Source organism: Schistocerca americana, chromosome X (assembly GCF_021461395.2).
Source record: "Schistocerca americana isolate TAMUIC-IGC-003095 chromosome X, iqSchAmer2.1, whole genome shotgun sequence".
Classification (NCBI taxonomy): domain Eukaryota; kingdom Metazoa; phylum Arthropoda; class Insecta; order Orthoptera; family Acrididae; genus Schistocerca; species Schistocerca americana.
In genome coordinates this window covers 473,541,613-473,559,860 of record NC_060130.1, presented here as the reverse complement: position 1 = coordinate 473,559,860, position 18,248 = coordinate 473,541,613, and the positions used below count along the sequence as shown (strand labels likewise).

Below are 18,248 nucleotides of genomic sequence, written 5' to 3'. Positions count from 1 at the left end.
TGTTCATCAGAATAATATTCATTAAAAAATAAGGCTTAAAAACTGAGGTGGCATACCATTGTGTACTCTATCTGACCAATGACCATGCTATCTTCCATATGATATACTTTATGTAATCAGGCTCCTAACATGTAAAAGGGGAGATGCTTCTTGGTCGAGTCAATGTTTAGACTTCATGAAAGATGTGAATGCTAGACTCTGGCTGAGGTACTGTTTTCAAAACAGTGTTCCATTCCATCCTTTGCCCTGTTCCACAGCGCCAATTCTCAATAAGATAGTTCAATCCTTTTGATTCATCCACACACTTATGTAGCTGGTACGGAATTGCTTAATGAAATAAGGAAGTCTCTCCAAGCCATCACTCACCTTTCGTGTCGACAGAAGAGAAACATACATAATTAAATACAGATCTGAGATGTAAGTACATACAACTTTTCTACCACAATGACTTCTGTCAAATTTGACAGATAACAGATAAAACCGCTATCAGTCATATGGGTGCTTAGTGGTGTTATATGGGAAGTACTGGTTCACAGATAATATTGTCCTGAATTAAATCTCAAATTCAAGCAATGGAAAAACCTGGAATGAAATAAAAACAATATAAAACGGATGGATTGCTATTTACCACATACAGCAGGCACTGAGTCGCAAACATGCACAACAAAAAAGACTGCTAGTTGTTATTCGCCTACCGAACTGAGAGTCCTTCATCAAACTAACTAAAGCATAACTCACACAGACACAGACACTCCAGGTGCTAATGCCCAGCTGCACCTGAGATGAACAGGCACTGGTGTGCCTAGTGGGGATACAGAGGAATTGTGGGGTAGGTTGCTAGGTGATGGGAAAAGGGAGAGTGGGCACAGGGGAGAGAAGTAGAGAAGGGGAAGGGGGACTCTGCAAGCACACTGGGAATATATAGAATGAAGAAAAATTCATGCATTCTGACTTCACACTGCGAGTCTTCACATACTAGCCATACAAAAATGCTGGTCTCAAAATTTCATAGTGTGCATATTTCTGGCAGAAAATGAACATTAAAGACTGGCAGTTTGGCAACACAGTGATCACACATATGGTAACTACTTCTGTCCGCATGCAGGAGCAGCGATGTGCAGTTGGTATAGTGGATAGTGTTTATGGCTAGCATGCAGAAGGTCGAGGGTTCAATTCTGGGTCAAAGCTTATTTGTTTTTATTTGATAAATGTAGTCTATATGGTACAGGATCTGGTGTCTTAATCACCAAACAGTGATTACAGTGGGTCACCTATGAAACATTTACACTTACTTACTACAAACACAGAAATGGAAGTACAATTGTTTTTGTTGGTCAGTTTTTGAATAAGCCTATTGCAGGTCGATGACGTGAACTTTTTCACACCACTACATCTACTAGATTCCAAACCTATTTTCTGTGTACCCTTCCCCAATGGTCCCATCAATTAGTACCACTATTATTCTTGCCACATTCAGGTCCATAACATTTCATTAGGGCGTTATGTCACCAGTAGAGCTAGCAATGTGCTATGAATATAATTTCCAAACTCTGTTACTATTTGTATGAATTATCATCATGAAACCTTAAGCATTGAGTCTGATAGGCACATCCTGTTTAGTAAGTATCTCCACATACTACTACTACTACTACTACTACTACTGTTATTAAACATCACATTCATTACCAGTAGGGAAACAGTATAATTCTAAAATGAACATTTCACATTTAGCAGTGTCTGGATGAATCATGCAGAACAAAAGCTGTAAGAGAGGTGATGTGCATTAGATGGAACAGCCTGCTGCAACCAATGAAGTGTTAATACTGTGTGTGTTGTTCACCAGGCAGGGACTAGCTGCTAGAATAGTGATGTGCCCATAACAGACCCTTGTATATTTGTAATCAAATCATATTTTCTTCTTGTATTATTCTAAAACAGTGTGTCAGACATACACAAATGATGAATACATGGGTAGCTTCCGGTCCTTGGTGCATCTGATAAATGGGCTGGTGTTTTCACTCGTGAATATGCTGCAAGATATCCTGGTTGATATCATCCAGATAAAAATGTGTTACAATGTCTGCAGCTACGTCTTCAAGAGGCATGTTCCCATCTGCCACCATCGTGGGACAGAGGTCATTCATCGACTCACCATACTCCAGCTACTGAAGAACCTATTCTGGAGGTCATAAACAAAAAACACCAGCGAAGTACAGGTAATGTAGCAAGGCAGCTACGTGTCTTGCAATGCATGGTTGTTAACGTGTTGCACGAGCAAGGGCAACACCCCTATCATTATTCTATAACGCAACATGATCATTCTACAGACAGCGGTCTGCAGATGCAATTCTGTGAATGGTTCCAACAATGACAGGAAGCCAATAACGTATTCATACACACCGTAACTTGGTTGGATGAAGCAGCATTCATTTGTGAAGTTGTCCTCAATATGCACAATGCCCACAATTGGTGTGATGTTAACCCGCACATCTCCCACAACCATGGATATCAAGTTCACTTTGGCACCAACATCTGAGCCAGAATACTGGGAGACAGGAGTTTGGGTCCCTACTCGTTGCCTGACCAGTTGACTGCACAAACGTATTATGCATTCCTCTCACACTATTTGTCTGATGCACTGGGAGATGCTTCACTTCATGTTCGGCAGAGGTTATGGTTTCAATACGATGGTGCACACCACACTTTGGAATTAATGCGCAACAGTATTTAGCCAGAACTTTTCCAGGGAAACGGCTCAGACAGGGAGGTCCAGTTGTATGGCCTCTACATTCACCTGACCTAAATCTCCTGGATTTCTTCCAATGGGGAAACAGGAAGGAGCACACATATTCTACTCTGCCGACAAGTGTGGATGGTTGGTTGGTTTTTTGGGGGAAGAGACCAAACAGCAAGGTCATCGGTCTCATCGGATTAGGGAAGGACAGGGACGGAAGTCGGCCGTGCCCTTTCAGAGGAACCATCCCGGCATTTGCCTGAAGCGATTTAGGGAAATCACGGAAAACCTAAATCAGGATGGCCGGACGTGGGATTGAACCGTCGTCCTCCCAAATGCGAGTCCAGTGTGCTAACTACTGCGCCACCTCGCTCGGTGACAAGTGTGGAAGAACAGATAGTGTGTATTCACATTGTATCTATGGGATGTAGCAAAAATGGTTCAATTGGCTCTGAGCACTATGGGACTCAACTTTTGAGGTCATTAGTCCCCTAGAACTTAGAACTAGTTAAACCTAACTAACCTAAGGACATCACACACATCCATGCCTGAGGCAGGATTCGAACCTGCGACCGTAGCGGTCTCGCGGTTCCAGACTGCAGCGCCTTGAACCGCACGACCACTTCGGCCAGCTGGGATGTAGCCATATTGCTCAGAGTCCATAGCTGCATGATCCAGTGGGTTGTGCAATGTTTGGACACGCAGAGGGGTAGTTTTGAGCAAATGTTCTGGAGTAATTCATTTTTAAGAAACAGAGTTCATTGTGCAAAAACTTGCTGTAAGACTATTATGTAGTGCTCACCCACGATCAACTTGTAGACATGTGTTTAAGGCGTTGGGCATCCTGAGGTCAAAATATTATTTTGTAAATATCTTGCACTCATTAATACGAAAATTATCATTGTTATTGGTTGCTAGTGTGTTGCATCTGAGTGGACGTACTGCATGTACTATAAATGTCTAGTAGATGTTGAGTTATTTAACTGTGCAATCATCTTAGCATCTCACAACTGATACTATTTTTGAAGTTATTCTGTCATATTTCTGACTTGTCTGACCACATTTTTGTTTTGTTCACTGTCACAGAAAACTGTATTAGGTAAATGTCGGATACACATGGGTTTAGGAAACAACGTATGCTACAATATTATATGATACAATCAAACTGGAATAACAATTTGTTTTTACACCTGCATTCACTTTGAACCCACAACCTCAAGCATGCTAATGCAACATGCTATCCACTGCAACAACTGCACAGCTCCTATATCCTGACACAGGTAGTTACCATATGAGATTACAGCATTGCCAGATTGCCTATCTTTAAGGTCCATTTATTGCCAGAAATATGCGCAAGTTGAAATTTTGTGACAGACATTTTTGGTTTGCTAGTATGTGAGGAACCACACTGCGAAGTCCAAGTGCGCGAATTTTTCTTCATCCTGTAGATGGCATGTGTAGGGCTGGACTGGGAGCAAGGAAAGGGATAGGCAGGTGGATGGCTGCAACCAGTAAAGGTTACACTAAGGAAGATTATGTGAATGAAGTATACATTGCAGGGAGAGTTCTCACTTGTGCAGTTCAGAAAATCTGGCATCCCTATACTTTCCCACCCCACACCACCTCTGTATCCCAACTACCCAACCCAGCACAGATCGCCTCAGACAAAGTTGCAGTTGGTCCTTAGCACTCAGAGATGACAATGGCCATGAGCGTACTAGTTGTGCTTGTGTGAACATGTGTGAGTTCTGTTTTGTCTACGATTGACAAATGATGTAATAAAATAGCTGAAGATTATCTGGTCATCTTTCGAGAACTGTGCCTATCTGCCATTCAATGCCTCCTCCATGTGCAGTACATACAGATACTCGTGTAGATGCAGTGTTCCTCAACTTCTAGAAGGTGTTCAACACAGTTATGCACTGCCACCTAATGAACAAAATAGAAGCATACAGAATATCAAACCAACTGTGTGATTTAACTGAAGAGTTTCTAGCAAACAAAAACACAGCATGTCATTCTACATAGAAGGAAGTCTTCAATCATGAAAGTAATTTGGAGTATGCCCCACAGGAGTGTTACAGGACAATTATTTTTCACTATAAATGAACCAGTAGATAACATTGGAAGTTCCACAAGGGTTTACGCGGATGGTGTTGTTGATAGAGACAACTTGAAAGGCCAGAAAACTGTAGCAAAATGCAGGAAGTTAGTTAGTTAGTTCATTAGTTTCATGTTTCATAAACCATTTTAGACAATTAATTGTAGTGAAGTGGAGCAATCATTTTACATTCACATCATGAATTAATTTGTCAATATGGTTGAATATACAGATGTGAGTTAGTAATTCCTACCCACCACCTTTTATACATTACAGCAATAGAAATTCTTCTATGGAATAGAAGGAGTTGTCACGAAGAAACTTTCTCAGTTTGTTATCAAATTTTACATTTTATGTCACTGGATAAGTATTCAAAAATTTTTGTTGCAATATTGTGTACCCCTTCTTGTAGTAAAGACAACCTTAATGGAGAGTAATGTATGTCTTTTTCTTTCTGGTATTGTAATTATGTATCTCGTTGCTCTTTTTGAGCTGTAGTGGATTATTTACAGCAAACTTCATGAGGGAATAAATATACTGTGAAGCAGTAGTTAAAATTCCCAACGCCTTAAACACATGTCTACAAGTTGATTGTGGGTGAGCACTACATAATAGTCTTACAGCAAGTTTTTGCACAATGAAGTCTGTTTCTTAAAAATGAATTACTCTAGAACATTATTCTATACGACACTCCTGAATGAAAATAAGCAAAATATGTCAACTTACTGATTTGTCTCTTCTATATTATGAAAAGGATGGATTGCTACTCAACATATAATGGAAATGTTGATTCACAGACGGGCACAACAGAAAGACTGCTAAACAAGTAATTTATCAGCCAAAAAGTCTCCTGAATTAAACACACACACACACACACACACACACACACACACACACACACACACACACACACACACAGAGAGAGAGAGATATATATATATATATATATATATATATATATATATATATATATATATATATATGCAACTTGTGCACACATGACCACTGTCCCTGGCTGCCGTGGCCAGATGGCGAGCAACAGCACATGACGGGTGAAGCAAACTGAGTGGTGGGGGGGTGGGGGTAAGGAGGAGGATTCAAGGGGGAGGGATAGCAGGGCAGGGCTGGAGGACAGTAATGTGCTGCTTGTGAGAGCATACAGGGACAAGGTGGAGAGAGGGTACGGCAGGTAGTCGCAGTCAGGATGCTACAATGGAGGGTGGGGGTGGGGAAGGGGGGGGGGGGGATGGTGGTAGGAGCAGAAAAGAAGAGAAGCAGAAAGACTGTGGCGTGTTGGTGGAATACGAGGCTGTGCAGCTCTGTAATACTGGAATCGGGACAGGGAAGGGGATAGGTACGTAAAGGTCAATGACTACCGAAGGTTGAGGCCAGGAGGTTATGGGAACATGGGTATACTGCAGGAAGAGTTCCCACCTGCACTATTCAGAAAAGTTGGTGTTGGTAGGAAGGATTAAGATGGCACAGGCTGTGAAGCAGGAACTGAAATGAAGAACATCATGTTGGGCAGCATGCTCAGCAACTGGATGGTCTAACTGTTTCTTGGCCACCGTTTGTTGGTGGCCATTCATGCCAACAGACAGCTTGTTGGTTGTCATGCTCATGTAGAAAGCAGCACAGTGTTTGCAGTTTAGCTTGTAGATCACATGACTGATTTCACAGGTTGTCCTGACTTTAATGGGATAGGTGATGCTTGTGACCAGAATGGAGTAGGTGGTGGTGGGAGGATGTATGAGACATGTCTTGCATCTGCAATGCTTAATTTTTCTTAATATTTGAAGGAGAAGTTGGTGTTACATTCATATGATTGAATTTTATGACTGATTCTTTTTCAACATATTGCAGTCTTTTCTCTTTAGAACTGTTTGTCCCTATACTTTCTACTATATTTAAGAAATAATTATTAAGTATGTTTGCTATCTGTGACTCGTCATTTATAGCCCTTCCATTCATTTCAATAGTGTTGTTATCCTGTGGCAGGCTGTCCTGTCTCTCATTTCACTACTCTCCACATAGCCTTAATTCTGTTGCCTGAATTACTGATTTCTGTCATAATGTGTGTGTTAATATCTTTTTTAATAACCTTTCTTAGTAAATTTGAGTAGTTTTAGTAGTGTGCAACTACTGCAGGATCTGTACTTGGTCATGCCAACAGATAAATTTCCTTTTTCCTTTCACAAGATACTTTAATCCCTCTACTGATCCATGGTTTTTATATGGCTGTTTAATTTTCTTTCAAATAATGATATGAATTTATCATGGAAAAGATTGCATTTAATGTTAGCATTTGGTTCATTACAAATTCAGTCCCAGGTTATCTCTTATAAAGTATGCTTAAAAACCTATGTCCTGGAGTCATTAATTAATCTAACTGATTTCCACTTAAAAGTTTCCATACTGTAGGGCACTATGTTATTTATCCTAACTAACTGTGCATCATGTTCAAAGAGAGCATTTTTTACTGGGTAAACAGTTATTTTCTTGCCTTGAGCTTCATCAAAGAAAATAATATCAATTAGGATCCAAATTTCTTTATCCACCCATGTTGGAAACTTAATCACTGAGCTCAAATTGTAGGATTTCAAATCATTTTTTCTATCAGAATCCTTTATAAAATCTACATTGGAGTCACCACAGACTATTAACTGTTGCTGCTGTCTGACAGATAGCCTAGTACGAAATCCAGATGCCTCATAAACATTGCAAAATTTCCAAGTGGAGACCTATACACAATTACAATTAAAAGTGATATTTTTTAGTATTAATTCCCAAACACATACACCTGTGTACTGATCAGTAGAAAATCTAAGTTTCACAATGTTTTTGAACTTGTGTTCCATCTTGATTTATGTCATAAATCTTCGTTTTCCCATATTAGTTCTGCACGAGTAAGCTGCTAGTTGTAGTCTTTCCTATGCAACTTATCTAATCCTGTCGTTATGTAGTGCTCAGATAGGCACAGAATATCTATAATTTCAGAGCTCTCTCAATTTTCCAAACAGACAAGAAGCTCTTTTACCTTATTACTCAGTCCCCTCTAAAATATGGATGAAATAAGCTAACCTTACTTTCCTGTGCATTCTTAAGCATTTTGTGAGGCTCTTCTGTTATTCTGACTTCTTTCAAAATAGGGTGCCTGAATCCTGATCCTAATATAAAAAGGTTACCTCTCTGACACCAGTAATCACAAAGACCTTACTTTGTGTGGCCTCCCATATATTACCTGCCTCCTGTACATTACCTGCAAGAAGCTCAACCAAACTATCTTTCCCTCTTCTATTGAGGTGTAGGTCATGTCTAGTGTATCTCCATCTCCCAGCTGTAGCAACAGGCACTGAACTCATATGAGATTTCATTTTAGTCAGCATCTGCCTGGCTGACTCAGTGTTCTCACAGTCCTCAGCAATATTAACCCAGGACTGGTCATGATGCTGCAGGACCACCACAAAACACATTTGTGTGTGCAGTTGCTATTCCTTTTTCACCCAGGCCACCCCTAGTGCTGTAACTACTGTCCTTAGGCAGGCTCACCCTGCTCCACCTGCACAGGATCGACGTTTGGTGTAGGGAGTGGCAACTGACTCTCAACACAAATAAATATAACATATTACAAATACTCAGACAGAGACCCTTTTACTGTATGATGCAGAACAATCGCTATAAGGAGTTACTTCCATAAAATATTTAGAAGTAAGTGTATGGAGTGATTTGAAGTGAAACACCTACATAGAATTAACTGTGGGTACGGCAAATGCCAAAAAGATTAATTGGAAGAATCCTCAGGAAATGTAGTCCATCAACAATGGAAGTAGCTTACAAAACATTTGTTCAATTAATATTTGAATACTGCTTGTCAGTCTGGGATCCACACTAGATACGATTGACAGAGGAAATAGACAAGGTCCAAAGAAGAGCTGCATATTTCATTACAGGTCTATTTTGTAATCACAAAAGCATCACAGATATGCTCAGTCAACTCCAGTGGCAGATACTGCATGAGAGGCATTCTGCATCACTGTTTGGTCTACTGTTAAAATTCTAAGAATGTACGTTCCTGGAAGAGTCAACCAATATATTGCTTCCTCCTTTTTTTATATCTCGTAAGAAGCCTGTGAAGATAAAATTAAAGATTCAAGTCCACGCAGAGGCTTATGAGAACCTGTTCTTCTTGTTAACCACACGCAATTGGAACAGGAAAATGGGGAAGTGACAATGGCACACCAAGTGCTGAAGCAATGAATTAGGTTCCCTTCTACGCTCCTGAGGGGCATACATGCTAATTAAAAAAGATAACAATAAATAATGGGGTGTCCTGGAAGAGGCACAGCAGCTGGTTCAGGGATGTTACTCCAAAAAGCAAACAGCTAGGGTAAAATTTAATGAGGTGCTACTTATGAATCAAGGGAGGTCCTCGCTCGTGGTGGAATCTTTGAACAGGGTGGCTACGAATGGTTTCCAGTACTTTGTACTGCGCCACTGGGCAGTGCGGAAACACTGACTTCAGTGGCACACTTAGCAGTAAAGGGACGCCAAAACGGCTGGGATTGGAATGGTAATAAACCCAAATGGTACTCCTGGTACACTCTACACTTCACCACACTGCACATGGTATTCCAGGTGCGAATAATGGAGGGGGGGGGGGGGGGGGGGTCACCAGACGCCTGGCATCAGGCTATCAGGCCATGTACAGTCAAGGGTATCCCCTCAAGGAGGGAAAGCGGCTCAGGAAGGTGGAGCTGAAGACATGGTAGCAGTCCTCTTGTTAATCAAACCACAACAAAATAATGACACTGGATGAAATTGTAAAATCCTGCAGTCTACACATACTCCAGAGTAGTGTGGCAGGCAACAATGAGGGCCACTTCACGTTGCGCAGGACGGGCTGCCAGGAGCACAGCCGGGAGGTGTTGCTTCGTCGAAGCAGAAGAAGAGACTGCTCAGGCGATGGTTCAGCATGCAAGGTGTCTGGAAAGTGTGGTAAACTAAGATCTACCTCAAGCGGAAGTGACCAGCAAGGGTTCTGGGGAAATGCGGTGGTACTTCATCCAGCACGAACTACGCTGATCACTAGTTTTCAGTCAACACAACCCGTCATCTGCTGCTAAAGTTGGAGGCGAATAGAAGGAGTCACCACAGCACCTTCCACCACATCATAAGGTAGTTTGCAGAGCATGGATGTAGAGGTGGGAAAGTGTAGACATTCAGCTCTAAATTGGTTAGTATTTTCCAATAAAAAATTTTTGTTCCTGAAGCAATGACAAAATTTGGAAATATCAGATACATTGATGTGTGACCTGAGGTTTTCCCGGTGTACAAAAATCTTGAAAATTTCTCAGGTATTCAGCCGGGTAGCAGCGTCCAAAAGGCGCAATATTTCGGCAAGCCGACTTCTTGCCATCTACAGGAATTCTTGGTGTCTGATTGATCTCTGATGGATGTCGATTTAATATAATCTCCACGCCTCTCCCGTAGCATCCGTCTTGGCATTTCCGAGTGGTCCGCGGCCGGTGGTGGGGGAAGGGTGGCGGTGAGTGGTGGGGGAACCATGGCGCCCCACGACACATCATCGGCCGCAGTCCTTCCATGGCTACGGCCGCTTGCGGAATTCTGCCATCCTGGTGACAATGCTTCTTCTTCTTCTTCCTCTTCTTCTTCTGATGTCCCGACAGGAGCGGATTTCCGTGTAGACTGTCGTCATGTTTTAATCATACTCAAAGCTGGATCCCAGGCTTTGCTTAACTGGAAATCACTGTCTTTATTTTTATTAGTTCGTCATGCAGCTGGATCTCCACTGCCTCTTTGAGGAGACAATCCCAGAAGGTGTTCGATTGCTGTAACACCCATCGTAGTTCATGTCATGTCCATGTGAGATGCAGTGCTCTCCGACGGCGGACTTGGTCAGCTGTGCATTGTCAGAAAGTGAGCTTTCAGCCATAAGGCCATCATCAGAAATAGAACACACACACACACACACACACACACACACACACACACACACAACCCTGGCCTCCAGCAGCCAGAAACTGTTGTCGTGTAAGTAGCATCTATCCTTTTCACAATATTGTCACACTCTATCCCGGATTTTACATTGTTAGGCTAAAAGAAATAATTAAATATTTCCCTGAGACATTTAAGTCTCTTCATTATCTACGATAATGATTGAAGCAGAAGAAATGAATTAAGTTCGAGTCCCGGGCATAGCACAAATTTTAATTCATTTCTTCTGCTTCAATTATTATAAAAGAAATGTTATATTCACAGAACACCTACATTCAGGTGCACACTGGATAGTAGTCTCCTTCAAGTGGTGTAATTCTCAATACTGTTGAGGTGAAAACATAAAAATAAGCAACAGTATTCCTTGATTTCCGAACCCAAAGTTTCTTCAGGGAAAGAGCTTTTTTTCAAATGAATGTGACATCATTATGATGTGTCCATGCTATATTGAAAATGATGAAAGTCATGTATCGACTTTCGTGAACATATGATATGCTAAATTGTGGTAGTCATTCTAGCAGATGAATTAAAGGAGCAGCTCATTATACCTTCAATTGGTGTGTTCATTGCAATTTGTTTCTTTGCAAGTGAGAACCTGTCAGCTTTATGAAAAGAATCTGACAATATGATTTGTGCATGGTAAATTAGTGTTTACAGTTCCTATGTCCTTGTTGTTCAGTTGGTTAAGTGCTGTCACACTGTGGCGTGCAGAGTTCATGTTCAACTGAATAAGTTAGTTCTAAGATCATAAGAAGAGAACAAGATACTGTAATCCCTCACAGCAGTAATATACAATATTGGATTTTGTACATATATGTGAGAAGTGCTGAAAGAGTTTTGCAAGTTTTCCAACACGTGCATACTGAAGCACCACTTTTTTTCAATCATTGTATGGCCAGTACCTGTAAAAGAATTAAATTGTGCCAAAATTGTGTGTACAAATTTCATAATAAACACATTGCAGGACATTTCCAGTAAAACTCAATTACTGTGTAATAGAGCTTCAGATTAGTGTGTTTAACCTTAAAAAAATTGAAAACTCAAATCAAAATGGAAATTAATTCTACATTTGTAAAGCAGAGTGCTCCAAAAATATCAATGAAAATGTCTACAAAAAAGAATTATTGCAAAACACTCTAGTGTCAAATTTTAGAATAGTGTTAAAATGTATGGGAGCCTTACCAAATATTACAGAACATATACAAAGAAGAATGGCACAAATGATCACAGGTATGTTGGAGTTGTGGAAGAATGTCGCCAAAATAGTGAAACATGTGGATTGGTGGAGTGGTAGACACTTGAAGCCTATTCATTAAGTTTCAAGAATCAATATTAAGTGAAGAATATAGAGATATTCTTCAGTCCTCTATGTATAACTTTGCAGATACCACAAAGACAAGATTGGACTAATTACAGCATGCACAAAGGTGTTTAAACAATCATTTACCCGCACTCTATATGTGACTGAAATGGGAAGAAACATTATTTCATGGTAAATCTGCTATGCATTTCACAATGATTTGCAGAATAACAATGTACATGTAAAGAACATTGTGTTAAATGGAAACTGCTGTCACTGGAGTGGTGCTGTTACCTCCAGAATGTCCTTGCCTTCCTGATCCAGTCTTTAAATTAATTTATTGAGTTTAATGTGAACTTTTTACCACAGTGCAACTTGGCAGCATTTTTCTCTTAAAGGAGAAAAAACTCACGACACACACTAGGTTCAAGCATAGAATCTCTCCCACCATATAAAAGCACTTAACCGACTAAGCCACAATGACATATAACAACTGTTAACACTAATTTACAATTCAAAAAACTGTACTGTTAGGTCCTTATTGCTATGAACGTACTAACTGGAGATATAGTGAGCTAACTTTTGAAAGTATTTCTATGGAGGTAAAACAGTGATCTCAACAAAACGTTTTAAAATTAAAAGAGTCATGACTGCAACAAAACATTTATTAAAAATGGCAACTGCATGCCTCCATGATACATGCTCTGTTCACCACCAACAGCTGCCATCATTGTGTATATGGCCTGAAGACGGTCACTACTTGACCAAAACAGGTCGGCATTTTTAATACATGTACTCTCATGATCAAGTCAATTTTAATTTTAAAATATAATGAGTTGTTCATTTAATTCATCTATTAGAATGGCTATTGCAGTTCAGTGTCTCGAATAATCACAAAAGTTGACAGATGGCTTATGTCGTCATGTCATCGTGTTAGCCTGAATCAATGTGAGGTGAGGGTTACTCATGTTAGACAGGAGAGTGGGGTTTTGATGAACTACCAGTCCCCCTTCCTTAATCCAACCCCTATAAATCAATTCTTCTTCCCTCACAGAATGAGGAACCTGTGGTTCTGCATACTGTTCCATATTCTGATGTTTCTACATACGGTACTGAGAACAGCATCTCACGAAACTATACTTTTAGAATGGGAAGAGTTACCCCAAAATATAATATATGACATAAGCAAATGAAAATAAGCAAAGTAGACTAACTTTCAGGTCAAACCATCACTCACTTCAGATACCATTCGAATAGTAAAAATTGCAGCAATTAAGTCTCTGAACAAGACTCTGAACGTGGGCTTTCCACGACAGTTTACTATCTATCTGAACACCTAGAAATTTGAACTGTTCGGTTTCATTAATTATAGGCCCATTCTGTGAAATGAAAAGATCATGTTTTGTTGAATTGTGTGTTCGACACTGTAAAAACCGAGTCTTATTGAGATTTAGCATTAGTTAATTTTCTACAAGCCATGAACTTAGGTCATGAACTGCACTATTTGAAACTGAGCCAATGTCACACACAACATCCTTTACTGCCAAGCCAGTGTCATCTGTGAACAGAAATATTTTATCAAAACCAGACATGATTGTCTTATTGGGATTACCGCAATTGTTCTTTAAATAAAAATATGGCATTTCAGTCTTTGATCACTATTTTTTATTTTCAATGAACGGTTTTAGGCTAGCTGCCCATCTTCAGATCATAATTGCAGTTACAGAGTAACCTGTCAGTACAGAGCTGTTATGACAGTGAACCAATAGTTCTGTACTGACAGGTTACTCTGTAACTGCAATTATGATCCGAAGATGGGCAGCTAGCCTGAAACCAGTCATAGAAAATAAAAAATAGCGATCAGAGACTGAAATGCCATATTTTTACAGAAATATTTTAGAGTTACTCGTAATACTAGAGGGTGTATCATTTATATAAATAACGAACAGGAGTGGCCTCAACACTGATCCCTGGAGCATCCCCTACTTGACCGTACCCCACTCAGACCCCACAACACAGCCATTCTTAACATTGTGAATAATGACCTTTTGCTGTCTATTGCCAAAGTAAGAGGTGAACCAATTGTGAGCTACTCCCTGTATTCCGTAATGGTCCAACTTCTGGCGCAATATTTTGTGATCAACACAATCAAACACCTTAGTTAAATAAAAAATTTGCCTAGTATTTGAAACCTGTTGTTTAACCCATCCAGTACCTCACAGAGAAAAGAGAATATAGCATTTTCAGTTGTTAAACAACTTCTAAATCCGAACTGTACATTCAATAGCAAATCGTGTAATATAAAATGATCAATTATCCTTACATACACAGCATTTTCAATTACTTTAGCAAACACTGATGGCATACAAATAGATCTAAAATTGTCTGCATTATTCCTTTCTCCCTTTTTATAAAGCAGCTTTACTACTGAGTACTTTAATCGTTCATGAAACTGACCATTCCTAAAGGAAAAATTACAAATATGGCTAAATACAGGGCTAACATGTGCAGTACAGTACTTTAATATTCTGCTAGGCACTCTGTCATAACCATGAGAGTCCTTAGTCTTCAGTGATTTAATTATCGACTGAATCTCCCCCTTGTCTGTATCACAGAGGAGTATTTCAAACATCAATCTTGGAAAGGCATTTGCCAAGAAAGTTATATGATTCCCTGTAGAAACTAAAATTTTATTTAATTCAGCAGCAATGCTCAGGAAATGATTGTTAATTACTGTACATATATCTGATTTATCAGTAACAGAAATATTTTTACTATGAACTGACTTTATATTGTCGACCTTGTGCTGCTGACCAGACGTGTCCTTCACAACTGACCACATGGTTTTAATTTTATCCTGTGAATTACCTATTCTATTTGCATACCACATACTCTTTGTCTTCCCAATAACATTTTAAGCACCTTACAGTACTGTTTGTAGTGGGCTACTGTAGCTTGATTGTGACTACTTCCAACATTTTGTTATAATTCTCACTTTGTTCTACATGATATCCTTATCCCACTAGTCAGCCACCCGGGCTGCCTACTACTGCTAGAACCCCATTTAGAACATTCTAATGGAAAGCAACTCTCAAATATCATGAGAAATTTGTTAAGGAAAGCATTATATTTATCATCCAATGATCAGAACATTGTCCAACATGACCCACAATTGTGGCTGAGACAAGTGACATTGCACTTCACACACAATTAATGGAACTAATTGTCTAGTGGTCGTTTTTCAATGTGTTTCAAAGAGATCATCATTCTCATTCCGTTCCATGTCTAACAGTTTTATAAGATGTACATATGACAATCTATGTACCACAGAGATCAACATCATTTATAATCATCATAAAGATTTTACGCCTGACAGGCATGTCAATTCATGTAGACATGCACAGTATGTGCCACTGGTGATGGGTTGTATGCCAGAACGCTGGTCTGTCACATAAATACTTTAGAAATCCACCTCATGGTGCAGCTCAGACATTTAAGATGTCCCTTATTGAATACATTCAAATTTCAAAGTGCCCAGCATACAAAGAAATATAGTTGACTAATTGCTTACAAGAAGTGGGTAAGCCTGTCATGCAGATGACAAATTATTATTTAGATAGGCAGTCACACATAATATATGATTTTCAGGTATGTTCCACATCAATCTTATCATCAGATGTAATGGAGGACAGATCAGTCAGTAAACTGACTGATCTTCTTATTTAGAGAATTATCCCTGATGACTGGAATGTTAATGAAAAACTGAACTCAAGCCTGCCTGCCTTCCGTGTATACAGCAGGCACAATGATAAAATGTGAGACATAGAAAACTGTAGCGACTTAGGCTGTACTGGTTTCTCACACCAGAAAAGGTACACAAGTGTCCAAAGACGTTAATCAAAGGTGTATCAGGATGATCATTTTCAAGCAAGTAGCCAAGTGGCAGACCAGTATGCCCAGATCATTGTTTTCACCAGCTGTTATACCTCTGTGCATCCACATCCTCAAACTTACGAATGAGCTCATATCTTAAAAGTCAGGAATGTAGCAGGTCAGCTCAGCAATTGGTGAGTGACACACAAGCGTTATTAGCAGTTTCACCTGCAGCCACACTTACCTGAATTCTGATGTTGACCGAGTACCTAGAAGAATAGCACCTCCTTCTTTTTCCTTTGTAGCCAAAATGACTTTGCCACGTATAACACGAATTTACCTCTTGTCTGGATATGTGGATAAGGAATATCAAAAAGCAGTTTATTGATTCTCCCTACGTTCACACTTCAGAATTACAATAATTCCACATCTCCTTAATAAACAGGGTAGTAACTTAATCCACACTTTGGTAAGAATATTAAATTGTTCTCCATAAAGTGTGACCAGATCTTGCTTTTCATAAATGCCAAATTATCTTACTGCACAAAGTTTTCATATAGACATGGAAGAAAAGAGATTAGTGTTTAATGCATCTATGACTTCAAGGTCATTTAACATCAGAGTTTATCACATCTGGCCAAAGCTGCATAAAATGAACTGATATCTGGCTGCTAATGGGAAGACTCTGGCATTCACCTAAGATGATTTCGAGCAATGAAAGCTAGGTAAGTATGACTGTAAATAGTTCAAATATTGCTAGTCCCAAATAAGAATCTAATGCCTTAACCAGTGTGTCATTTGGCTTAAAATATATGAGAGATTTATTTAAGTGGTAAGAACCACCAAGCTTCCCCCTGGAGTGAGGGTGATATAGGAGGTGAATACAGAGAGAAAGGGAGAGGAGGAGCTGGACAGCTAGAGGGGAAGGAGGAGAAGGCCAGAGGGAGGGGGAGCAGAGAGGGGGAAGAAGGAGATGGACAGAGAGGGGGGAAGGAGATGGACAGAGAGGGGGGAAGGAGCTGGACAGAGAGAGGGTGAGGAGGTGGATAGGGGGGGGGGGGGGGAGAGGCAGACAGAGAGAGTGATTTGGGGGTGGGGGGGACAGAGAGAGTGATAACGTGGACAGAGAGAGGGGAGGAGCAGATGGACAGAGAGGGGGGAAGAGGAGATGGAGACAGAGAGGTGGAGGAAGAAGAAGACGAGGAGGAGGAGGAGGAGGAGGAGGAGGAGTTGGACATGGAGAGGTGGGACAAGAAGATGTATGCAATATATGTGACATATGCACGCATGAGCAAAGCCACAGGTATGAAATTAGTAATTCATAATTATCAACTCAGTTGTTGGATACACGATGATATGGAATGCCAGGATCATGCAAAAACCTTGTCAAACTGGTGCTTTCTCAGTTGGCTTCATACAATCTGTGAATCTGAGATTTGATGGTGTTTAGTCGTCTGAGGATGTTGACATTAAAATCCTCAACACGTAGCAACAGTGTAAGTTACTTCCAAAAATGGGACATAAATACCTCAGCAAACTTTGTCAACTCAAGCAGTGGCCTCGGTATGAACCAAAAATAGTTTAAGAAAGACTGTGATAGACTAATTAACAGTGACATAATTTTTCTGAACAAAAATTTAAAATCAGTGCTAGCTGCTCATTCCATCAACCACTGTACCATCAGTCACAACTGAGAAGTAGCTTTTTGAAAGCTAATCACAAACAATGAAAACCGAAGGGAGAATTTTACTGTCGATGAACTATAATCACACTAGAAACAGAGGACCAAGGGTTAGCTTTTTACTGTTCAGTGTGTGTATTCTTGTCTTGATAACTGAAAAATCATTATGAAAGTTTGGATCTTATGAAGATGCAAACATGTCACTGCAAGCTAGATTTGTGGAGCTACCAAAGCATATCAATCTTCCAAGTACATTCATAGCTCTCCTCAACATTGTAAAATATATTTAAAAGTTACCCATGCAGAAATGTCTGTCATATTGTTACCTCAAGCAGTCACAATTATAATAGTAGATCAACACCTCTTACAGGTCAGTAGTATCCTGGAATCTAGGACTGAAATGTCCAACATCAAATGTATGTTTGTGCATCACCATGTGCATGTCATGTACAGTATTGATTCAGAGGACAATAAATAAATAAAAATTTTTAAATCACAAACCAGTTGGCCACACTTTTCTGATGCAGCTTCTAAGTGCAACACC

The 18,248-nt window shown here is 39.9% G+C and overlaps 1 protein-coding gene across 1 annotated transcript in view; it reads right to left on the bottom strand.

Annotated features, from left to right (window-relative positions):
* The window catches only part of LOC124554842, a 511,599-nt gene that overhangs the window by 361,110 nt on the left and 132,241 nt on the right, over positions 1-18,248 (bottom strand). The window lies entirely within an intron of this gene.